Genomic DNA, 26,438 nt, shown 5'->3' with positions numbered 1-26,438 from the left:
AGGTCCATGCTCGGGGCAAGTCTGCTTGAGATTCTTTCCCTCTGCTCCTCCCCCAACTTGCACCTGTACTCTCTCTCTCTCTAAAATAAATAAATAAATTCTTGTGTTTTATTTAAAAAATATTTTATTTACTTATTTGACCAAGAAAGAGATAGCAGGAGAGAGAGCATGAGCAGTGGAGAGAGAGAGAGGCAGGGAGGCTGAGCAGAGAGCCCAATGGGGAACTTGATCCCAGGACACTGGGATCATGACCTGAGCTGAAGGCAGATGCTTAACTGACTGAGCCACCCAGGTTCTAAATAAAATCTTAAAAAAAAAGAAAAAAGAAAGAATTTATATCATACAAAGTATGTTTTCTACTCAAAATGGAATGGAAACAGAAATCAATAACAGAAGGAAATTTATAAATATACAGAAATTAAACAATGCACTACTAGATTATCAATGATTCAAATAAAAAATCATAATGGAAATTAGAAAATACTTTAAGATGAATAACAACTAAAATACAGCATATAAAATGTATGGGATGCATGTCTAGGAATGCTTAGTAGACTTTATACTTATAAATACTAATATTAAAAAAGAAGAAATATCTCTAAATCAATAACACAATCTTCCATTTTAGGAAACTAGAAAAAAGACTAGCAAATTAAACCCAAAGAAGACAAACCCTTCCAAGAAGGAAGTAGAAAATAAGGATTAGGGGAAACTAAAGAAATAGGTAATAGAAAAATGATAAACCAAATCAACAAAAACTAAAAGGTAGCTCTTTGAAAAGATCAACAAAATTGAGAAACCAACAAAGAACAATACAAAAGTGAAACTAAGAAAATAATTCAATTTATGACAGCATCAAAAAGATTAAAACACGATTAAAATACTTAGGAATAAATTTGACCAAGAGTATGTACACTGAAAACTACAAGATATGATTGAATATCTTGAGAAATAAAGATACTGTTGAAACCTTGAGAAATAAAGAAAGAGGACTCAAATTACTAAAATCAAGAATGAAGGTGGGGGTGCCAGGCTGGCCCAGTCGGAAGAACATGTGATTCTTGATCTTGGAGTCATGTGCTCAAGCCCCAGAGTGGATGTAGAAATTACTGAAAAAAAAAAGAAGAAATCTTTTTAAAAAAGAGTGAAACAGGACATTACCATTGACCTGACAGAAATACATAGGGTTATAAAAGAATGCTATGAACAATCGTATGTGAACAAATTAGCTCACGCTGATGAAATGGACAAATTCCTAGAAAGACAAACTAATGAAAATAAGTGAATAACAAATAGGAAATGGAAATAGATCTGCAAGTAGAGATTGAGCCATTCATCAAGAAAAAAAAAATTCCAACAAAGAAATGTCCAGGACCAGGTGGCTTAACTAGCAAAGTTTAAAGAACTATCAGCAATCATTTAAACTCTTCCAAAAAATAATAAAGGACAGAACACTTCCCAACTCATTCTAAGAGGCAAGTAATACACTGATCATAAAACCAGACAAAGACATCACAAGAAAATAAGACTACACACCAATGTCCATTATAAATATAGACACAAAAATCTCAACAAAATACTATTAAGCCAAATCCTACAACAACCAAATAGGATTTATCTCAGAAATACAAGATTTGTTCAATATACTAAAATCAATGAGTGTAATATAGCATATTAATAGAATAAAAGACAACAATATAATAATTTCATAGATGCGGAAAAAGTTGACAAAACCCAACACTCTTTCATGATTAAGAAAAAACCCCAAAATACCCAGCTGTAGAAATAAAATAGGATGTCTTCAATCTGATAAAGGATGTCTTTGAAAAATCCACTGCTGGCATCATAATTAACGGTAAAATACTGAGAGCTTTCCCCCTAAGATCAGAAACCAAACATGAACGTCTTCTATTGCTGTTTCTATTCAACATTGTATTGGAGTTTTGATCATGGAGAATTAAGCCAGAAAAAGAAAGAAAAAGCACCCAGACTGGAAAGGAAGAAGTAAAACCATCTCTAGTTGCATGTGACTGGTGTTTGTATTTAGAAAATTCTAAGGAATTCACAAAATAACCTATTAGAGGCAATAAACCAGTGTAGCAAGGTTGGAGGAAATGAGATCTACACACAAAAATCAGTGATGTTTCTTTAAACCAACAAAGAAAAATACAAAAGTGAAACCAAGAAAATAATTGAATTTATGACAGCATCAAAAAGATTAAAACACTATTAAAATACTGAGGAATAAATTTGACCAATGAGTATGTATACTGAAAACTACAAGATATTGTTGAATGAAATTAAAGACCTAAATAAGTGGAAAGACATCCTATATTCCCAGGACTGGCAAACTTAATAGTATTAAGATGAAAGTACTCCCCAAATTGACTAATAGAAAATATGGACTCCTTTTCAAAATTCCAGCTGCCTTTTCTACAGAAATGGACAAGTTCATCCTAAAATTAGTATGGAAGTGCAAGGGACCAGGAGTAACCAAACAATCTTGAAAAAGAACAAAGTTAGAGGCCTTACAGTTCTCAGCTTCAGAACTTACTACAAAGTTATATTAATCAAAACAATGTTATACTAGCACAAGGATAAATGTATAGATCATGGAAAATAATTGATCTATGGTCAATTGGTTTTTGAGAAGGGTATGAAGACCATTCAATGGAGAATACTTTTTTCAACAAATGAGGCTTGGAAAACTGGATATTCACAAGCAAAAAAAAAAAAAAAAATTAAGTTTCGCCCCTACTTCACACCATATAAAAAATTTAACTCATAAAAAATTTAACTCAAAATGGATCAAAGAGCTGAATGTAAGAGTTATAACTATAAAACATTTAGGAGAAAACATAGGAGAAGTCTTCATGACATTGAATTTGCAATGGGTTCTAAGATATGACACCAAAAGCACATGGGACAAAAGAAAAAGTAGATAAATGGGACCTCATCAAAATTGAAAACTTCTGTGCACCAAAGAACCCTATTAGGAAATTGAAGGGGCACCTAGCTGGCTCAGTGTGTGGAGCCTGTGACTCTTGATCTTGGGGTGTAAATTCGAGCCCCACTGTTGGGTGTAGAGATTACTTACAAAGAGAAATTGAAAAACATAATTCACATAACAAGAGAAAAATTTTGCAAATAATGAAACTGCTAAGGTTGTAGTATCCAGAGTATATAAAAAAGTCTTCCAGCTTAGCAACAAAAAGACAACCTAATTAAAAATGGGCAACAGACCTGGATAGACATTTATCCAAAAATGTATGAATGGCCAAAAAAGTGCATGTAAATATACTCAGTGTCATTATTCATTAGGGAAATGTAAATCAAACCACAATGAGATACCACATTGCATCCACCAACGTGGCTATCATAAAAAAGATGGCCAACAACAAATGTTGGTGAGGATATGGAGAGATTGGAACCCTTATACATTGCTGGTGGCTATGCAAAATGGTACAGCTGATTTGGAAAACAGTTTGGCAGTTCCTCAAAAAGTTAAACATAGATTCACCACATGAGCCAGTGATTCCATGTCTAGAGATACACCTAAAAGAAATGAAAATATGGGTGTTCCTGGGTGGTTCAGTGGGTTAAAACCTCTGCCTTCAGCTCAGGTCATGATCCCAGGGTCCTGGGATCAAGCCCCAAATTGGGCTCTCTGCTCGGCAGGGAGCCTGCTTCCTCCTCTCTCTCTGCCTGCTTCTCAGCCTACTTGTGATCTCCATCTGACAAATAAATAAATAAAATTTTTTTAAAAAGAAAGGAAAATATGCATTCCCACAGAAACTTGTATGTGAATGCTCATTGCAACATCACATATACAGCCAAAATGTGCAAACAATCCGAGTGTCCGTCAATAAACTGATCAACAACATATGGTCTAGCCATACAATGGAGTATTAATCTGCCATAAAGGGAGTGAAGTACTTACGTGTCCCACGACATAAATGACCTCAGAAAACATGCTTAAGTCAAAGAAGCCAGACACATTGGTGACAGATTGGGACTACGCCCACTGTGGTGACCGCTGAGTGATGTATAGAATTATCCAATTGATATGTTGCATACCTGAAAATAATAAGACATTACATGTTAACAACACCTCAATTCAAAAAAGAAGCCAGAAACAAAAGGCTACCCGTTGATAATTTCATGTATTTGAAACGTCCAGGATGGGCAAATTCATAGAGACAGGAAGTAGATCATGGTTGCGCAACTTTGTGAAAATACTAAAAAGCACTGAATTGTACACTGTAAAAAGGCATGTGAATTATATCTTAGGGGAAGCTAGGGAAGAATAAGAAGAGGAAAAAAAAAGTACCATTACCCAGTAAATGAAACTGCCAATGTTGTCACAGATTCTCCTGAGGTGCCAATTACTTTCCCTGTGAAGGGAAGGGGTGGACTCTTGATAAAGCCAACATCTAATTGGGAATGGCTGTGTTCCAGGACCCTGCGGGACAAGTTTTAATAACACTCCTTTAATAGTTACTCGAGTAATTTCTCCAGAAATGTGTGTAGTACATTTTGCTTTCCCCAACAATTTCTGCTAAAAGTACAATGATATTTTCTGTTTCATGTTTTATCCAAAAGTTAGATGCACAGGTTGTTCTAGAATTTTTTCCTCTCCAGCTGGGCTTTAGACATTCCAGTGAGCCGATTGTGTCTTTGATGAGAAACTGAACCTCAGTTCTACATGTTGCTAGCCTATGAAAGAGGATTAATGCTGTGTCAATTAAATGACATGCCCTGGTTTGTAACTGAAATCCCATAGAGTTATGATTATGGCATTTGTTTTTATACTGAAATGGGAGAATATAAATACTTAGGTTTGTGTCTAATGATTTTGCCAGCTAGTTTGCCAGTGAAAAGTTCTTCCTTCACTTTGTTGTTAATGCTGCTGGGCTTCCTGCCAGTTCAGTAACAATTATCCCACACTGTCATCTTGTCATCTGAAAGGATTCTGGAGTGGTAGATTGTGAACAACTGTGTACTGAATGAATGAATGAATGAATGATGTGTTTTTCTTGTTTATTTTTCCTGGGGCGGGGTACAGAATCATAAATGCTTTACATTGTGATCCGGCCACTAAGAAATTAAGTCCACCATCATCTAAATGAGAGGTCAGATGCCAGGAAACAGTTGGACAGGGGCACGATGGGAGTTTTTATGAACATGGATCGTCTTTGTTCCCCACCAAGAGCATGGACTCCAGAAAAAAAAGCCAGGCAAGAGTGAGGCTTAGGCTATAAGAGAAGGTGAGTCTTCCTGTGCTCAATCTCTTTACTTCCTCCTCCAAGTGATTGACCTCCCCTTGACCCCAGTTGCTGAATATAGTCTTCACAGTGGCAAGGAGTATATGTAGCTCCTTAAAGAACCCTCAATGAGACTAACACCTGCTGCTCTCTGTTGCCCCTTGTGGATGCACAGAGGGAATACAGCGTGTATCTCCTGGTAAACTGGTACTGTAACAGCGTCATCATGGGGTCAGAACTGATACTGTAACAGCATCATCATGGGGCGGGAAATAATCAGCAGTTGAACAGTCGAGCACTGTAGCCCTCAATAAATAAGGGCAGCATGTGGGTTGAGCTTGGAGGTGGTTTGATTGCTTGCTTGTGGATGGCAGTGCTTGGCCCACTGGGCTCCCTGTCCTGACCATTTGGGTTTGTACTGTTTGCTAGACAACTTGTCTGTGTCTCTTCCCTTCTTTGGGAGAGTACTGAAAGGTCTGAACCTGGAAAGGTCCAGCCTGAACACAACTGACATTTAAACAACAGTGCCCACTCCTGGCAATTCCCCGGGGAATTCCTGGACTAACCAAATGGCCTCAGTGGCAGATTCAAATTCCTTTCTTGGTGCAGACTTCCTGCATTTCTCTGTCTACATTTCCCACCTGAGCTTGGAGCCCTGCGTGGCTTTTTACTGTCTACTCCACATTACAATTAGGTCCCAGGTCCCACTGCTACCAGGCTTGGATATAACTTAACTTTACTCCTCAGCTCTAGTCCACTTCCCATCAAGCCTCTTATGGGGTGTGTCTTGTTTCTGCTGAAAGTGAGTTCTAAGCGTTGGGGTCAGAGAATGTCCATGCTGGCTGGCATACAACTATCAACACAGGAATTATTCAAGAAGGGAGGGGATTAGATGATGTAGACATACCCACAACCTCTTTCTTCCACCCATCTGTAAGGATGGTGAAGCCCCTATACTTAACAGTAGTAATAAAAATAATCACGGCTACAGGGGCACCAGGGCGGCTCAGTCGATTAAGCATCTGATTCCCGTTTTCGGCTTAGGTCATGATCCTGGAGTCGTGAGATGGAGCCCCACTTTGGGCTCCACGCTCAGCAGGGAGTCTGCTTGAGCTTTTCTCTCTCCCTCTGCCCCGCCCCCCAGCTCACACTCTCTCTCACACACTCTCTCTAAATAAATACATTTTAAGAATAATAATAATGACTACCATTTATTGAACGGGCACTGGGGGCTAGGCACATGACATACAGCCCTATGAGGTAGGTATTAATAGTCCTATTTTAGCATTGAAGGACATGAAGTGCCACAACCAGGTCTGTCTCCAGAGCCCACGTTTCTCCATAGCACATTGTCTCATTTGTGTTAGAAAATTATGGGATTTTGGTGCTTTTGGTGCTGTAGTCAGAAAGAGGGGATCTTGATCTATATATCTATATATAGATGTATATGTGTATATGCCCATGTATTATATCAGTCTACATGGAGGCTGAAATAGGTAGGGGGAAAGAGATGTAATTTGATCCTCAGAATAAACATTTTATTTACTATTATTATCCTTCCTGTGACTACAGTGAAATCTCAACTCCTACAATAAAGACAGGGACATATGTCCAGCTTAAAAAATATCTGTGTTATTTTTCTGCTAAAATCTACTTTTTAAAAAATGAATCCAAATCACCAAAGATAACAAAACTTGGTTTTCTTTCTCTCCCTACTCTGCCTTAGATTGCACTTATCTATATTAGAATTTTCAAAGGCAATTTTCGATGAGTTTTCTTTTGAAGTAAAACCTCCACGCTACATAAAGGGCACAGATCTTACAGGCATCTCTCAGTGCATTTTCACAAGGTGAACGTACCCATGTATCACTGCCCAGATCAACATAGAAAACGTGACCAATGTTCCAGAAGCCTGCTTCATGGGAAGCCTGCCTCCCCTTACCTCTAAAATATATGAATATTTTATTTTTTTTTATTTTTTATTTTTTATTTATTTTTTTTTTATCTATTTGACAGAGAGAGAACACAAGTAGGCAGAGAGGCAGGCAGAGAGAGAGGAGGAAGCAGGCTCTCTGCTGAGCAGAGAGCCCAATGCGGGACTCGATCCCAGGACCCCGAGATCATGACCCGAGCCGAATGCAGCAGCTCAACCCACTGAGCCACCCAGGCGCCCATATGAATATTTTAAAAAATTATAAGACAGCTACCGTATGATCCAGTAATTCCACTTCTGGGTAATTATCTGAAGGAAACAAAAACACTAAGTCAAAAAGATATATGTACCCTCAGGTTTAATCCAGCATTCTTTACAATAGCTGAGACATGGAAGCGGCCCAAGTATCAATTTTGGATGAGTGGCTAAAGATATGGTACACACACACACACACGAATATTATTCAGCCATTAAAAAAAGGACAAAATCTTGCATTTGCAACATGTATGGACCTTGGGGCATTATGCTAAGTCAAATAAATCCAACAGGGAAAGACAAATATCATATGATCTCACTTACATGTAGAATCTAAAAAAAAAAAAACCCAAACCCATCAATACAGAGAACAAACTGGCAACTGCTGGAGGTAGGGGTGGAGGAGACAGGTAAAAAGATGAAGGGGATCAAAAGGCACAAACTTCCAGCTCTAAGTGAATAGACATGGGGATGTCATGTACAGTGTGGTGACCATAGGTTACAATACTGTATTTCATATTTGCCAGTTGCTAAGACAGTAAACCTTGGCCATTCTCATCACAAGGACAGAAATTGTACCTGTGCAGGGTGGTGGATGGAAACTAGACTTATTGTGGTGATCATTTTGAAATATATACAAATATCAAATCATTATGTTGTACACATGTAGTACAACACACATTTTATTTACTATTTATATATATAATATATACATTATATATAAAATATATAAATATATATTTATTACATATTATATACATATATTATATAGTTATATTATGTAATATAAATATGTATTTATATTTAAAATAAAATGTGGGACACAAAGTAGTATTGTGTCATATGTCAATTATATCTCAATGAAGGATAAGTTGAAAAAATGAACGTGAAAGCGCAACATGACAAAATCTATGGGATGCTGTGAAAGGTGTGCTCAGACATAAATTTGTAGTGGTCCATGCTTATGTTTAAAGAAAAGAAAGATCCCCAATCAATAACCTATCTTGATACCCCTGGCTTTCTACTTATACTTTTTACCCCACACCCTACAAGCTGTGCTCAGACACCATCTCGCCGTCCTACCATGGAATTCAATTCTGACACAATCTACCCAGAGACAGCGTCAAATTCTGTGGGTTCGGGGCTCAGCTGTAGGAATCAGCAATTAGTTCCCCATGTCCGATTCTAGTCACCCGTCCAGGTTGTTGCCTGTGCTTCTGACCAACGACCTATAAATCAGAGCTGCCGGAACTCCCACCTTGGGTTCAGTTCATTTTCTAGAGCGGCTCACAGAACTCAGGAAACCCATTTACTCACTGGATTACTGGTTTCTTACAAAGGCTATGAATCAACAGGCAGATGAAGCCATACTTAGGGCAAGGTCCCAAAGGAGTTTCCATCCTTGTGGAGTTTAGGACCAGGCATGGTGGCACATGGAAGACTTCTGGTTCCCCAACCTGAAAGCTCTTGGAATTCCAAACTTTTGGGTTTTTCTAGAGGCTTCATTATGTAGATATGGTGGATTAAATCATGGACCATTGGTGACTGACTCAACCTCTTCCTGGAAATCAGGGGGAGGGACTGAAAGTTTCAAACCTCTATTCAAGGTTGGTTCCCCGGCAATAAGCCCCCATCCTTGGGTGCTTTCTAAAAGTCACCTCATTAACATAAACCCAGTTGTGGTAGAAAGGGGCTTATAATGAATAACAAGACATCCATTTCACATTGGCGGCTCTGAACCAATTTCAGGAACTGAGAACAAGAGACCAAATATAACAAAAGAGGCTCTCATTGCTCTGGCGATTCCAAAGGTTTTGGAAGTTATGAGCCCGGAATGGTGGACAAAGACCAAATAAATACGAGAAATTTATTTTGGTCACCTGAGTAATCAAACACATCTATTTCTTATAAATCACGATACCACAGGTATTCAAACACGCACTTATACACAAATGTTCATAGCAGCTCTGTTCACAACTGCCTGAAGATGGAAATATCTCCAATCCATAGAATCATGAACGAATAAGTAGCAGAATATTATTAAGTCATAAAAAGGAATCCTGCAGTGTGGATGACACCCGAAAACATTATGCCTGTTGAAAGAAGCCAGACATAAAAGGTCACATGTTGTGTGATTCCATTCATATGAAATACCCAGAAGAGGCAAATCCACAGGAACAGGAAGTAAATCAGTGCTTGCCAGAGTCTGGGGGGAGGAGGGAACGGGAATGACTGCTTATTGGATATGGGTTTCTTTTTGTGATGAGGAAATATTTTGGAACTAAAGGTGAGGATTGCATAACATTGTGAATGTATGAAACACCATGGAATTGCACAATTTAAAGCTGTTGGTTTTAAGTTATACAAGTCTTACCTCCATAAAAAGAGAGAATGAATAAAAGGAAAATAAACAACAAAATGGGAAACTTAAGCTCTAATATACCAATATTTTGTTAAAGGCAAATGTAAGTATATCTGTTGAAAAATGGAGATTGGCAGAATGGGTAAAGGAACGTGGTTCACCTATATGCTTCCTACAAAAACTCACTTCAAATATAAGTAGATACAAAAATAGAATTAAGCACAGAGATTAAAAGTAAAAGGATGGAAAAAATATAGCATGCAAACATTAATCAAAACAAAGCACTGGGCCACCTAGTTGGCTGAATCAGTTAAATGTCCAACTTTTTTTTTAAAGATTTTATTTATTTATTTGACAGAGATCACAAGTAGGCAGAGAGGCTAGCAGAGATAGAGAGAGAGGAAAGCAGGCTCCCTGCTGAGCAGAGAACCAGATGTGGGGCTCAATCCCAGGACCCTGGGATCATGACCTGAGCCAAAGGCAGCAGCTTAACCCACTCAGCCACCCAGGTGCCCCTAAATGTCCAACTCTTGATTTCTGCTCAGGTCATGATCTCAGAGTCATGAGATAGAGCCCTGTGTCAGGTTCTGCACTGGGCATAGAGCCTGCTTAAGATTCTCTCCCTCTCCCAACCTCTCTCTGCCCCCACCCCTGCTCACATGTATGGACATGCTCATTCCAAAAAAGAAAAGAGAAGAAAAGAAAAGAAAAGAAAAGAAAAGATAAAAGGAAAAAAGAAAAGAGAAAGCAGGACTGGCTTTATTAGCATCAGATGAAGTAGATTTCAAAGAAAATATTATCAAGGTTAAAGAAGGACATTTCACAATGAGAAAAGGTTCAATCTACCAAGAAGACACAGTGATGCTAAATGTGTACACCAAAGCACAGAACTTCAAAAACTGTGAAACCATAAACAAACTGATAGAACTAAAAAGAGAAACAGACAGGTCCACAATACAGTCGAGGACTTTAACAACCCTGTTTTAGCGATTGGAAGAACTTACAGATAGAAAATCAACAAGGATATAGGAGAGCTGAAAAACACCACAGTGGTGGTCGCCTGGGTGGCACAGTCGGTTGTACATCTGACTCCTGGTTTTGATTTGGATTGTGATCTCGGAGTCATGGGATTGAGCCCCTCATCAGGCTCCACACTCAGTGTGGAATCTGATTCTCTCTCCCTCTGGCCCTCCCCTGTTCATGAGAACTCTCTCTCTCAAATAAATAAATAAATCTTTAAAAAAAATAACCTCCTAAAAATATTCATGTTTTCATCCCCAGAATCTCTGAATATGTTATATTACATGACAAAATGGTAGGCGGAATAATAATTCCCCCCACCAAGTTGTTTATGTTTCAATCCTCAGAACCTTGGGAATATGTTCCATTACATGGGAATTAAAGTAACCAATGGAATTAAGTTTGTTCATCAGTTGACCTTAAAAGAGGGAGGTGATTCTAGGTTGTCTAAACAAGTTAAATGTAATTATGATGGTCCTTAACTGTGAAAGAGGGAGTCAGAAGAGTGCTGTGAAATGAAAAACTTCCAACCCACTGCTGGCTTCAAAGATGGAAGAGGAGGGCCAGGAGCTAAGGCATGTGAGCACCTTTTAGAAGCAGCAATGGGCAAGGTAATGGATTCTCCCCTAGAGCCTTGGTAAAAAAGGTAGCCCTAGTGACACATTGTTTTTAGCCCAGTAAGACCCATTTCTGACTTCTGGGCTATAGAACCATAAGATAATAAATTTGAGTTGTTTTAAGCCACTAAGTCTGTTGTAATTTATCACAGCAGCCATAGGAAACTGGTTAACCATTAACAACCATAGCCAATTGGTTCTGACATTCCACCCAACTACAGCAGAATATAATTCATCACAAGAGCACGTGACACTTTGACCAAAATAGATCATATCCTGGGTCATAAAACAAACCTCAAAAAATTAAATGAATTTAAATCATCCAGAAATTGTTCTGACCATAATGGAACCATACTAGAAATCAATAACAGAACCTACAGTAAAATCACCAAACATCTTAGCAATTAGACAGCATGCATCTAAATAACCTAATGATTCAAAGAGGAAATCTCAAAGTACATCAAAACTACATCCAACTAAATGAAAATAAAATACAACATATTAAAATGTGTAGGGTGAAACTAAGGCAGTGTTGAGAGGGAAATTTATAGCACCGAATGCTCAGAAAAGAAGAAATCTCTCAAAAACAACAATCAAGCCCTCACTCAAGAACCTCAAAAAGAGAAGAGTAGAATAAGCCCAAAGCAAGCATGAAGAAGGAAACAATAAAGATAAGAGCAGAAATCAATGAAATTGAACAGAGAAAAATCAATGAATCAAGAAGTTAGTTCTCTGAAAAGAGCAACAAAATTGATAAGCCTCTTAACAGGCTGCTAAAGAAAAAAGAAAGATAACACAAGTCTACAGATACCAGAAATGAAAGATAGGGTATCGGGGTGCCTGGGTGGCACAGCCGGTTTTTTTCTCAGGTCATGATCTTACCGTCTTGAGATCCTGCCCCACTGGGCTCCATGCTCAGCAGGAAGTCTTCTGGACATTCTCTCTCCCTCTCCCTCTGCTCCTCCTCTTGCTCGTGTGGATGCTGTGTCTCAGAGAAAGAAAGAAAGAAAGAAAAAAAGAAAGAAAGAAAGAAAGAAAGAAAGAAAGAAAGAAAGAAAGAAAGAAAGAAAGAAAGAAAAGAGAGAGAGAAAGAAAGGAAGGAAGAATGGATATCATTACATTCTCTGCAGGCATTAATAGGATAGTAAGGGATTACTATGGATAACTCTTTGCACAGAAATTTGACAATGTAAATGAAATTCATCAATTCTTCAAAACCTGAAAAATGCCAAAACTCACTCAAGAAGAAAGATAACATTAACAGTTCTGAAACTATTAAATAACATGAATTTACCATTTTAGAATTCCCATAAAGGAAATCTCCAGCCCTAGAGAATTCTACAAAGCATTTAAAGAAGTAACATCCAATTTAAACAATTTTTCCCAGAAAATAGAAGAAGAGGGAGCATTTTCCAACTCATTTTATGAGGCTGGTGGTGCCCTGATACCAAGATTAGTCAAAGACAGTACAGAGAAAACTACAGATAAGTCTGTATCTTGCATGAACTTACACACAAAATCCTCTATTGAATATGAACAAATTGAATCTAGTAACATGTGAAAACCATTAGATGCCACAACCAAGTGCATTTCATTCCAGGAATTTCAGACTGGTTGATTATGCAAAACATAATTGGCCATGTTTGGCCGTGTTTTTTTAAAAAAAGATTAAAGAATACACTTTAGGTGATGGGTGAAACTTTATTTCACACTTCATGAAGTGGACAGTCTCCTTTCAGAGAACTACGAAATGCGGTGGAAGACAAGAAGCTTGTATAGGATAAAAAATAAAGAACAAGGAAGAGACAAACAAAATATCTGATTGGCTGGGGCCACATAGTTGACCCTATTGGGAGTGAGAAAGACCCAGAGTTGCCTTGACTTTTGAGGATTGACTGACCAGGTTGCAACTCTGGTCAAGTGGAGTATTTACAAGGATGGAAAAGTTAGCTGAGTTTCAGTTTGCCACTGTGGTGCCTCGGGCAGGACCGGCCCCATCTTGGGTCTAGAAAGTTAGTTCAGTGACAGGCAAAAGAAAAGAAACCCATCATTATATCAATGGAGTCACAAAAGGCATTTGACAAAATCCTAAACTCATTCATTGTCTTAGCTCAGGCAGCTATAAAACAAAATACCGTTAAGTTGGGTCCCTTAAACAACAGAAATTTCTTTCTCATGGTTCACGAGGCTGGAAAGTCCAAGATCAAGGTCCTGCCAGATTAGATGCCTGTTGAAGAACTTCTTCCTGGCTGGCAGGAAGTAGTATCGCTGTGTATTCAGCTGGTGGAGAGAGAGCATTTGTTAATGTGTCTTCCTCTTTATTTATAAAGTCGTTAATCCCATGGTGAGGGCCCCAGTCTCATCACTTGATGTAACCGTAACAAAATCCAAAGTCAACTGTAACAACCATTCAAAGCTCCCAATTCCAAGTACTATCACATCAGGGATTAGGACCTCAGCATATGAATTTTGAAGGGACACAAAATCATTCAGTCCCTGATGTTCACGATGAAAGCTCTCACCCAACTAAGAGTAGAGGTGAACAAGAGTGGAGGTGAACTTCCTCAACTTGATAAAAATCATCAACAAAACCCCTACACAGCTCAGGGTGCCTGGGTGGCTAAGTTGGTTAAGCATCTAACTCTTGATCTCAGATCTCCATCTCAGGGTCATGAGTTCAAGCCCCACATTGGGCTCCATGCTGGGCGTGGAGCCTACTTCTTCAAAAAGTCAGATAAACTACTGTTATATAAAACACACGTACACAAAACCTACGGCTAACATACTTAATGGTGAAATACTGAATGTTTTCCGCTAAAAACAAGCAAGAATGTCTACTCTCCCCACTCTTATTCAAATGCCATCATAGTGCAGAAAGTCACAGCAAAAAAGAAGGCAAGAAAAGGAAAGAAGACATACAGATTAGATAGGAGGAAATATTACTGTTCATATTTGCAGATGTTATATTGTCTAAGTATATAATCCCAGGAATCTACCAGAAAGCACCAAGAAAAAGTGAATTCAGCAAAGTCAAAAAGTCACTGGACACACGACAAACATACAAATATCAACTGTATTTTTGCATACGAACAATGAACAAATGGGAACCAGAATTAAAAGCAAAATACTATTTACAATCCTCAAATAAAATGAAGTGATTAAGTATAATTGTAACAAAACTGTATAAGATCTATGTACTGAAAACTCCAGGGGCGCCTGGGTGGCTCAGTGGGTTAAGCCTCTGCCTTCGGCTCAGGTCATGATCTCAGGGTCCTGGGATCAAGCCCTGCATCCGGCTCTCTGCTCAGCAGGGAGCCTGCTTCCTCCTCTCTCTCTCTGCCTACTTGTGATCACTCTCTCTCTCTCTGTCAAATAAATAAAAAAAAATCTTTAAAAAAACCCTCTAAATAATAAAACAAGCACTTGAAAGTATATTCAACACCATTGGCCGTTAGAGAAAGGCCAATTGAAACCACAACGAGATATTATACACCTCTCAGAATGATTAAAAATGAAAAATACTGATGATAGCAAATGCTGGTGAGGGTGTGGAAAAACTGGATCTATCAACCATTGCTGGAGGGAATCCAAAATGGCACAGACATTCTGGAAAACAGTATGTCAGTCCTTTAGAAAATTAAACATATACATGCATATCACCCAGCAATTGTCCTCCTAGCATTTATCCCAGAGAAATGAAAATTTATGTTCACACAAGAATCTATATGGCAATGTCTATAAATACTTTATTCACAATCTCTAAAAGCTGCAAAAAACCCAGAACCTTCCATGGATGAGTAGTGTCTTCAAACTCTGGTACAGTCATAGCATGGAACACTACTCAGCAATTTAGAGGAAAGAACTTTTCATATACACAACTTGGGTGGATTGCAAAGACATTATGTTGAGTGACAGGAATCCAATCTCAAAAGATTACAGTGTAAGATTCAGTTTACTTAACATTCTCAAAATGACAAAAGTATAGAGATAGAGGACAGATTACTGTGGTGTTTCTGAACCTTTTTTTTTTTTTCTTTATTGGACTCTCCAGGAAAATTCTTTTAGTTTAGACCTTTTTTTCTTAAGTGCCACTGCCCCCCAAAGTAACTATTAAGGAATAAGGTCTTATCAAGTAGGGTTGAGTTTTGGAAAGCCACAATCCTTGTAATGCTTACACTTCTTTCTCAGGGAGAAGAGAACAGGTTGGAAGAGATAGGGCAGGAAATCACACTTCTCTGAGTATGCATTTTTGCCGTTTGGACTTCTGAAGTCATGCCAATGTTCTACATTTTCAAAGATAAAATGGAATCAACAGAAAGGGAGGAGGAACCCCACACAATGCAATAAGAAACAAATGATTCCAAGTACATTTCTAACGAATAACATAACCACATTGAAAACAGCTAAGAGGAGTAACTTTGGAACACAGTTCTTGGTCTATATAGCCCTGGACCAGGGATTAAAAAAAACAAACAAACCTGCATAAAAATCTTCAACCCTTTTAAGTAAGTCTGTTTTTTTGGAGCAGTATGAGTACAGGAACTCTGAAACTATTTTATGTGTGTTTGAGTAAATGAGTTCTGTTGTTGGAAACCAGGGCTCTCAGTGGAAGAAGGGAGATAAAATTACAACATGGGTGAAAGCAGGAAGTATCTCGTCAAGTTGGGTTGGAACTGGAACTAGCAGCACGCATTCACAATTCCTCCAGTATCAAGAAAAAAAATGGAATGTGCACTACAAAGTATTAGAGATGTATATCTAGATAAGTATCCGATGTATTATAAACATGCACAGATATATTCTATTCTATTAGAAAGTATTATTTATATGGAGAGAGATAGAAACAAAGAGAGAAAGTGTTCTGTAAAACCGATTAGGTAATGATCCCTAAAGTTGTCAAACTTGCCAGCAATTTGACTAAGTGCTTCTGCTTTTATTCTTTGTTGCTTTTTTTTTTTTTTTTACTTTTTTAAGATCTCCTTTCATTTTTGAAACCACTTATGGTTTTATGCTCCTTTTATTTCAGAAGCAGTGTGGAAGTCAGACAGTCTGTGTTTAAATCTCAGCTTCTCCATTTATTAGCTGTGTGGTCTTGATCTAGTTAATGTCCCCAAACCTTGGAGACCTGATCTGTGAAATGAGATTCATAGTTATGTCACACAGAGGGCCACGCATACACATACCTCACAGAGGATTCTACGAGGAAACGTATACAGAAGGCCCAGCACACTTTACGTACTCAATAGCTAATTGATATCATCGTTACTGCATGTAATTATTATTACAGAGTGACACAAGTGATGGATGTATGCTATATTGCTTCTTTCACAAGAAAGAAAATAAATAGGCCTTGGGGCATCTGGGTGGCACAGTTGGTTAAACATCTGCCTTCAGCTCAGATCACCATCTCAGGACCTAGGATTGAGTTTTGCATTGGGTTCCCTGCTTAGCAGGGAGTCGGCTCTTTCCTCTCCCTCTGCCCCTCACCCTGCTTGTGCTCTCTCCCTCCCTTTTTCTATCACAGAAATAAATAAAATCTTTTTTTAAAATAGGCCTTAACGCCTAATTCAGGTACCCAGATTTGACAATCACATAACTTATTTGTTTGCACATGACAGATTGACACACATTCTGGGAAGTCATGACGAAAATGTCAAAATATTTTAAAATTGTAATATTTGCTGTAATTCTTTCCATTGGAGAGGAATTCATCGTAAGAAATTTTCTGGGGGTGCCTGGGTGGCTCAAGTGTCTAAGAAAAAGCCTAATGCCTCATCCACATAACAGTCTTGCACATATTTGAAAAGATTGTAAGTTCAAGTCCCACAGTGGGTGTAGAGCTGACTTAAAAAATAAAATATTAAAAAAAATCTGCCTTCAGCTCAGGCCATGGTCCTGGGACGGAGCCCCGCAACAGGTTCCCTGTTCAATCAGGGAATCCGCTTCTCCCTCTGTTCTCTCCCACCCCCCGCCCCGGCTTGTGCTCTTTCTCACTCTCTTTAATAAATAAATAAAATCTTGGGGCACCTGGGTGGCTCAGTAGGTTAAAGCCTCTGCCTTCTGCTCAGGTCATGATCCCAGGGTCCTGGGATCGAGCCCCACATTGGGCTCTCTGCTTAGCAGGAAGCCTGCTTCCTCCTCTCTCTCTCTGCCTGCCTGTCTACTCATGATCTCTGCCAAGTAATTTTTAAAAATCTTTTTAAAAAATAAATAAAATATTTTTTAAAAAAGAAATTTTTTGTACTTTGGGCTTTTCATCAGAATGGTTTGGTTACTAGGGGAGCAATAAGTTGTCACTACCAGGCCCAGTGTCTCCCTGAGGAGACAGAGAAACAGCTCTGGAACAGGAAGTAAACCAGAGTCAGCCATCTTGTGTCTGAGTCTTAGAGCTGCCTCTTCTCACTGTAACACCTTGGGCAAATCACTTAAATTCTTTAAATATCAGCTTCCTCATCTGTGAGATCTGAATAATATTGTCTATTCACGGGATTGTTATGAGGCTCAAGTGAGAAAGAGTACGAACACACTTTTGTAAACAACAAAGCCCTACACGAGTATATCAGATGGTGTAATATATTTTGTGGTATGAACCTCAAAGACAGAAGGGGAAAATGGTTCTAGTGTATTTTGCCTTGGTTTTGTAAGCTGTGATTTTGTTACTCACTGAATGCCAATAGTATTCTCTGTTGCTATTCAAAGATAGATTTATGAAAGATATCAATTTAGTTCATGAACTGTGGTGTTTTTGCTACCTGCTATGGTATGTGTCCTTTGTTTAACCTTTCCCTGGCCAGCCTGTTGAAAAGGAATTATCTTTTGGTAAGAAAATAATCACTGTGAGGGAAAAAAAATCCCATGAACAAAATCTACTCCTATTTTTTTGTTAATCGGTTAGAAAGCATAAAATGAGTTTAGCTAAATTAGTACACAATTTTTCTGCTTCCAGAATTACTGGTACCATCCACTAGCATCTAATCCAGAAGCAAGATGAAAGTTCATCCTGTGTGCTTACATTTCCAAGTCTTCTCTGTGTTTTATAAGACACTACCTCAAAGTGTCAAAACAACTGATCGTAAAATTTTTAAAATGTCCTCATCAGCCTCTGTCTTTCTGTATGTGAGACGAATCTATGTCACAGATTCATGTAAATTGCCTGGTTACTTACATATTTTGTCAATTCCATTCTACTCACATGGGTTCATGCTCTGGAGAGCAATCGTAAATTGCATCCTTCTTTCAGGAAGTAATAAAAACCAAAGTGCGACACATTTTTCTGTGAAAACTTCTGTTGAGGCACATTCTGTTTTTATGTTTTAATTCAGATGACAGACAAAGAGCATACTTGAACCACTAAGTCCAACTTCCCTGACTCAAGTTTTCTTGTGACAACACTTACAATCTCTTCAATTCTTAAGTGCTAGTCTATAAAAATGGAAAGCTTTAGTTTTCACTCTCAACGCTTCAGAAAACTCTACCAAACCTGTTCTTGAATCTGTGGCTAAAATTTCAAGTTGGCATCTTCCCCCTCCCCCGCAAAATGATGTCTCTTTTAAGAAGCACCTAGGAACATTTCAAAATTTTCATAAAAATTTCATCAGACTTGGGGTGCCTGAGTGGCTCAGTCGGTTAAGCATCTGGCTCTTGATTTTGGCTCAGGTCATGATTTCAGGATCATGGGATCGAACCCCACACCTGGATCCCCACTCAGGAGGGAGTCTGCTTCTCTTCCTCTCCCTCTGCTCACTTACTCTTTCTCTCTCTCAAATAAATAAAACAAAATCTTTTAAAAAAATGTGTCTAAATAAAGTTTATCAGATTTCCCTTAGCCTTGATATCCAAGGAAGTCTGGACCATCATTTTGCTCAGTAATTATACTGAAGAGCTGGGGTAGTGGTTGGGGACTCTGAGTGATGTGATTACAAGAGTTACTTGTAAGGTAAGTAGCTGAGAATGTACAACTAAAGTTTCCTGGACCACCCTTCATTTGACCTCAATTCATTCCATTTAGGTCCAAATGCAGTTTGATGAAGAAATCAGAAGGTGGGAGAGGTACAGGTCTCTACAATGCCACAGGTAAGAAAGAGAAAAGCATTTTCTGAGCATCATGTGATAATGACCACATCCTATCATAGACTCTTTAGGTCTAGATTAAGGAGGATTAAAGGTCATCTACTCAAATCACCCACGAGATGGCAGAATCTCCTTTCCAACACTTGCCAAATCTTAATCTAGCCTCTGCTTGAACACTTGCAATGATACTTACCTCCCTGTCTCAGGAGGCAGCCGATTCCACTCTACTCACATGAACCCAAAGTCTGTAGCTTCCATCCACTTGTTCTAGTTCTACTCCATGAGGCCATTCAGAAAAAAGTCTAGTGTCTCATCCACATAACAGCCTTGCACATATTTGAAAATCGTTTTCAAAGAGCATCTGGCTGGCTCGGTCGGTAAAATATGTGACTCTTGATCTCAGGGTTGTAAGTTCAAGCCCCACGTTGGGTGTAGAGATGACTTAAAAAATAAAATCTTAAAAAAGAAAACAGCTTTCATCTCCCCCATGTTATGTCCTTACAAGGTTGAACATCTCTAGTTTCTTCAAGTGTTCCTCCTATGACAGTGGAGATGCCTAATAAGTAGCATTCGTGGGATGAATGAATGAGTGGTTGTTCTTCTTTGTCTATAGCAGTTTTGACTACATTATTTTAAAAATTAATATTTATGGAGTCCTGACTATGGGAGACTTCATTTAATCTTTGCCATAACCCTGTTATTATTTCTATTGTTTTATTTTTCTATTATTTTATTGCTATTATTTCTATTTACAACTGAGACCCTGAGTGTTTAAGTAACTTGTCCAAGGTCACTGTCAAAGGAACAGAACTGGAATGTTGAAGTAGGGCAGTGTGACACTCAAACTCCTCTTACACTCTGATGCCTTCTTGACAGTGTTGCTCAGAGTGTGTCAACTATACTCAAATTTAAAAAAAAAACTTTTTAAGAGTTGCTTAGAAATGAACACTGGTACTTTTGGTGCAGTGGAGAGTAAAGTGTGACTATCATCTACTTCTTAGACATTATATTTCCATTGATGTCGGCTTGCATCAATTGAATGTTGGGTGGGGGAGGACAATTCATTTTATTGGCTTTACATTAAGCTTACTCTTTAAAGTGACAGCGTTCCTGGGGCACTTGACTGGCCCTGTCGGTGGAGCATCTGACTCTTGATCTTGGGGTCATTGAGTTTAAGCCCTGCATTGGATGTAGAGATTACATTTTTTTTAAAGTGACACTGGGGCACGTGGGTGGTCCAGTTGGCTAAGGGTCGGCCTTCAGCTCATGATCCCAGAGTCCTGGGGTGGGGCCCCACATCGGGCTCCCTTTCAGCAAGAAGTCTGCTTCTCCATCTCCCTCTACCCCTCTGCTCATGCTCTCTCTCTCTCTCTCTTTCATTCATTCTCTCTCTCAAATGAATAAACAAAATCTTTAAAAAAAATTTTTTTTTAAAGTGATACCATGGGGGTGCCTGGGTAGCTCAGTTGGTTAAGTGTCTGACTCTTGATTTCGGCTTAGATCGTGATCTCGGGGTCCTGGAACTGAGCCCCAAATCAGGCTCTGTGCGCAGTATAGAGTCTGGTTGTCCCTCTCCCTCTGCTCCTCTTCACACTTGCTCTCTCTCTCCCACTCTAAAATAAGTAAGTAAATAAATAAAATCTTAAAAAAAAAAGTGACACCATTCTCAACCTGTATTCATGCAGTTGGTTTTCCGAACTCACGTGTACGACCTTATATTTTGCCGCTGAAGTTTCAGCTTTCTTCATTCAGGCAGTCTAACTTGTCCATATCTCTTCGAGTTCTAATCTTGCTGTCTAACAGAATTACCATACTTCCTTGTTCGCGTCTACTGATTGATCATGCTCTCCTTTCTTGAGAAGTCTGACGAACAAGGCAAAATGCAGAAAGGAACCCTATGGCAAACCACTAGAAACTTCCTTCACAGTTGCCATCATTTCATTTACCAGCACCCTTTGAATTAATTCAAATTTTTTAAACAGCCAGTTCATTCATAGCAAATTATTCGCAATGGCCAAAAGCTGGAAACAACACAAATGTCCATCAACAGATGAATGGTTAAGGAAAATGTGACACATACCTGCAAGTCTTTTTTAAAACTAATTAATTTACTTGAGAGAGAGACAGAGAGAGAGAGAGAGGGCACCAGTGGGGCAGGGAGCCCAACTTGGGGTTGGGAACTTGGCAGTTCCTCAAAAAATTAAAAATGGAACTACCATATGATCCCGCAATTCTGCTTCTGGGATGTATCTGAAGGGAACAAGATCGCTCTCTTGAAGAGCTGTCTGCACTCCCATGTTCACTGCGGCATTATGTACAATAGCCAAGACATGGAAACAACCTAAGTGTTCACTGATGGTTGAATGAATAAGGAAATATATATGTATACACACATACACGTGCACAATGGAATATTATTCAGCAATTCAAAAAAGAAGAAATTCGGGGCACCTGGGTGGCTCCGTCAGGTAAACATCTAACTCATGGTTTCGGCTCAAGGTCAGGATCTCAGGGTCATGGGATCCAGCCTGCCTTGGGCTCCATGATCTGTGCTCTCTGCGGGGAGTCTGCTTCTCCCTCCCCCACTACCCCTCCCCCCACTCTTTGTGCTTGTGTGCTCTCTCTCTCTCTCTCTTTCTCAAACAAATAAATTTTTTAAAAAAGAAGGAAATCCTGCCATTTGCAACAATAGGGATGGATCTTAAGGGCATTATGCTAAGTAAAATAAGTCATACAGAAAAAAACAAATACTATACATCTCACTTATACGTGGAATCTAAAACCTTCAAAGTCATAGAAATAGGGAGCAGATTGATGGTTACTAGGGACTGGAGGGTGGTGTAGGGAAATGGGGAAATGTTGGTTAAGAAGTACAAACCTTCAGTTACAAGATGAATAACTTCCAGGGATGTAATGTTCAGCATGGTGACTATAGTTAACAATACTGGGGCGCCTGGGAGGCTCACTTGGTTAAGCGTCTGCCTGCGGCAGGTCATGATCTTGGAGTCTCGGGATGGAGTCCCATATCGGGCTCCCTGCTCAGCAGGGAGTCTGCTTCTCCCTCTGACCCTCCATCCCCATGCTTTATCTCTCTCTCAAAAAATAAATAAAATCTTTAAAAATAAACACAAAACAATACTGTGTTGTAGTCTTGAAAGTTGCTATGAGAGTAAATCTTAAATGTTCTCACCATAGCTACAACAATAACAAAATGGTAATTATGTGAATTAGTAGATGTGTTAAGTAGCCTTATCATGGTAAACAATTTGCAATATACACATGTACCAAATCAATCAGATTGCATACTTAAACCTACACAATATTATATGTCAATTATATCTCAAAAAATTTGGAAAAAAAGAATTAGATGGAAATTTTAAACTGAAAACTAATATCTGAAATGAAGAACTAAATACAAGCATTTAACAACCAAACAGACCTGAAAGGAGACAGAATCCTTGAGCTGGTAAATACATAGCCCTTAAACCGTAGTACAGAGAGGAAAAAAAAAAAAAGGAATACAAAAAACAGAGAAAGGAACACAGAAATATGGGACACATTGTAAATGCCTAATATATATGTAATTTAAGTCCTAGAAGGAGAGGAGAGAGAACAAATGGGGCAGAAGTAATAGTTGAAGAGATTATGATGAGCTTTTTCCAAAACCGAGTAAAGATGTTAACACACAGATCGAAGAAATTCTATCTAGAGGCTAAATACTCATGTACAAAAAAAACCATATAGGCATGTCATAGTAAAATTGCCTGAATATTAAAGGCAAAGTCTTAAAAGCAGCCAGAGAGAAAAAGACAAATTGCCTTAACAACAGCATGATCAGCCTTAGAAATGACTTCCCCAAACATTTTGAAATCTACTTCCCTAACATCAAGGACCTGCTTACGAGTATGCTTTTCATTCTCTTTGTTCTAACTCCAAGTGACTGTCAACACGATCACCTTCTTTCAGTGTTACTTGTTTTAAAGATTTTATTTATTTATTTGACAGAAAAGAGAGACAGCAAGGGAGGGAATAACAAGCAGGGGGAGTGGAAGAAACAGGCTTCCTGCCGAGCAGGGAGCCCAATGCAGGGCTCCATCCCAGGACCCTGAGATCATGACCTGAGCCTACAGCAGACGCTTAACGATTGAGCCACCCAGGGGTCCCAAATCAGTGCTACTTACACTTCAGTACTGTCAGCAGGGTTCTCCAGTATGAGACCCATACTCAGCGGGAGGCAGTGTGGTCTGGTGGAAATAGCAGGGTCCCACCTTGAACTAGCTGTGCGACCTTGGGCTGGTCGGTTAACATCTTTAAACCTCAGCGATGTTTCTTATCTGCGAAATGCAGTTTCCCTTTTGTAGGATTAGTGTGGCAATTACGCGAACAAGGCTCGTAGCCTATTACCCATTAGGATATAGGAGTTCCGGGAAAGGAAGCCTCGTATCTTCTTTAAGATAGAACAGTTTCCGCAGAGCCTGTGCAGAGTCTACCAAATGGTTCACTTTTAGCAGAAAGAGCGGCGACTGCAACCGATGATAAATTGGCTGGTGGGGATGGCAAGGATGACTCTGCCTGCCATTTATTGGGGTGCTTACTATGTGCCGGTTTACTTTTATCTACCCTTTTTTAAAAAAAGGACTTTATTTCTTTGAGAGAGACAGAGATAGCAACAGAGATAGTGAGATCATGAGTGGGAGGGGCGGGTTCCCTCTCTCACTGTGTCTCTCTCTGTCAAATAACAATTTTTTTAAAGATTTTATTTACTTATTTAACAGACAGAGATCACAAGTAGGCAGAGAGGCAGGCGGGGGTGGAGCAGGCTCCCCACTGAGCAGAGAGCCCGATGCGGGGCTCCATCCCAGGACCCTGAGACCATGACCTGAGCTGAAGGCAGAGGCTTTAACCCACTGAGTCACCCGGCACCCAAATAAATAACAATCTTTTAAAAATCTAAAAAAAAAAAAAAAAGAAAGATGATATTTCCCTATAATTTGTTTTTTTTTTTTTGACAAAATGTTATTACCATTCTACTCCAATGAACTTCACTTTCCCACTTTTCACCTGTCTCAGTGACCTAGGTGCTCAGTCCAATCCCCAAGTTTCCCGTCCCTGCAACAACTAACACACTTCCATCTTAGTAATTCAAGCTCAGTCACCTGGTTTCGAAGCCTCAGAGCTCTTCAAGCTCTCCTGTCTCAGGACAGAGAAGAGTACCCAACTTGGGTCTAGAGCAGAGTAGGGGGTTGCCTTCTCTTTTGATCTCTCTGCACTGAGAACCTCTGAGTTGGGATAGGAAGGAGGAAGAGGAATGTCTAACTACTGTGGTGAGTTCATTCTACCCTACTTATGGGACATCCATCCAGCACCGAGAATAGTACAGATCCTCCAATGGGGTGTATATACCCGGGGGGGGGGGTGCCAAAGGCTCCACTGGATATTGTAAGAAAGTACCAGAACTTCTATCTGCAGTTTTTTTTTTTTAATCCAAGGAAATTGTTATTTTATTTTTTTTAGATTTATTTATTTATTTATTTATTTGGGAGAAAGACAGCATTAGTGGGGGTGGGAGAGCAGAGGGAGAAGCAGACTCCCCACTGAACAGGGAGCCTGATGCAGGGTTTGATCCCGGGACCCTGGGATCATGACCTGAGCGGAAAGCAGACGCTTCACCCGTCGAGGCACCACGGCACCCAGCAAAGATATTTTTAAAAGTTAGCTTGACTAATGTTTAATATGCAAATTGAAATCAGCATCTTCCCAGGATCCAGATATCAGATGGTCACATACAAGTCCTAGGGGATTCTTGGGTAAGAAGGAGCATTCCGCAAAACATATAACTTGCCAGGGGTGCTCGCCCACATTCCTTGGCTTTTTGGTTTGTAGTTTATCTGTGGAGGGTTAAATGTACTATCCAAAATATCATCTAATTTTAGCTAAACCAATGGATAAGTGGTTTTAGAAGATCTCTGCAAAGAATCCATGGGTTGGAGTGAGTGTCAATAATATGAGCACAAAGGAAATGGTAGAGCAAATGTTTCTCATTCTCCCAGTATAAGCACCTCTTCATCTCGATTTCAAGGTGAAGAATGAGACACTCTAATGAGACACAACAAAAAGCCAAGCAAACGTCTTTCTAACTATCAAGAAGGTTATCAGAAATATGGGTTTACATTCACATCTGATCCCATTTGCTTTATTGTATAGTCCCAATCCATATATTCCAAGACAAATATTTGAAATATAAGCATCTCACCTGATCCAATTCTGTTGCCGGCTTCCTTTATTCATTGATGTAATATAAAAAATAGATGGGGATGCTTGACTTGCTAAGTTGGTTAAGGGTCTGCCTTCAGCTCAGGTCCTGATCCCTGGTATTGAGCCTGGTGTAGGGCTCCTCAGGCAGCCAGGAGTCTGCTTCTCCCTCTCCCTCCCCCTTCCCCTACTCGTGCTCTCTCTCTCTCTCTCATTCTCTCTGTCTCAAATAAATATAAAATCTTAAAAAATAAATAAATAAAAAAATAAGTGTACCCCAGGTGGTGTAATCAGTTCAGCATCCAACTCCTGGCTTCTCCTCAGGTCATGATCTCAGGGTCCTGGATCGAGTCCCTCATTGGGCTCCATGCTCAGGGAGGAGTCAGCTAAACCTTCTCTCTCCTTCTCCCTCCATCCCGACCCACTCTCTTTCTCTCTCTCAAATAAACACATAAACTTAAAAAAAAAATAAAAATAGATGAAGGAAGGGAAGAATTCCAGAGGATTTCAAAGTTTGAGTCCTGAGTGACCAGATGAGTTGTAGTGCGGAAAGTTGAGAATGATATCTGAGGCCAGAAAAAGATACCTATGCTACAAAGGAATAGCATGCACCCAAAGAGTGCATTTAGACATACACACTTACAGAGTTTCATTTTGAAGAACTT

The 26,438-nt window shown here is 39.2% G+C and overlaps 1 long non-coding RNA gene across 1 annotated transcript; it reads right to left on the bottom strand.

The window, feature by feature from the left end:
• Positions 1-993: 993 nt before the first annotated feature.
• Positions 994-16,000, bottom strand: LOC309855518. Its single transcript, XR_014306841.1, has 3 exons — positions 15,930-16,000; positions 12,334-12,433; positions 994-1,109 (listed from the first exon to the last, which is right to left on the bottom strand). It is a non-coding gene; the product is annotated as an uncharacterized lncRNA (long non-coding RNA).
• Between the last annotated feature and the right edge of the window lie 10,438 nt (positions 16,001-26,438).

Source organism: Mustela nivalis (genome assembly GCF_964662115.1).
Source record: "Mustela nivalis genome assembly, chromosome: X".
NCBI lineage: Eukaryota > Metazoa > Chordata > Mammalia > Carnivora > Mustelidae > Mustela > Mustela nivalis.
Note: the sequence above shows the minus strand (reverse complement) of the source record. Positions and strands in the feature narration are given on the sequence as shown.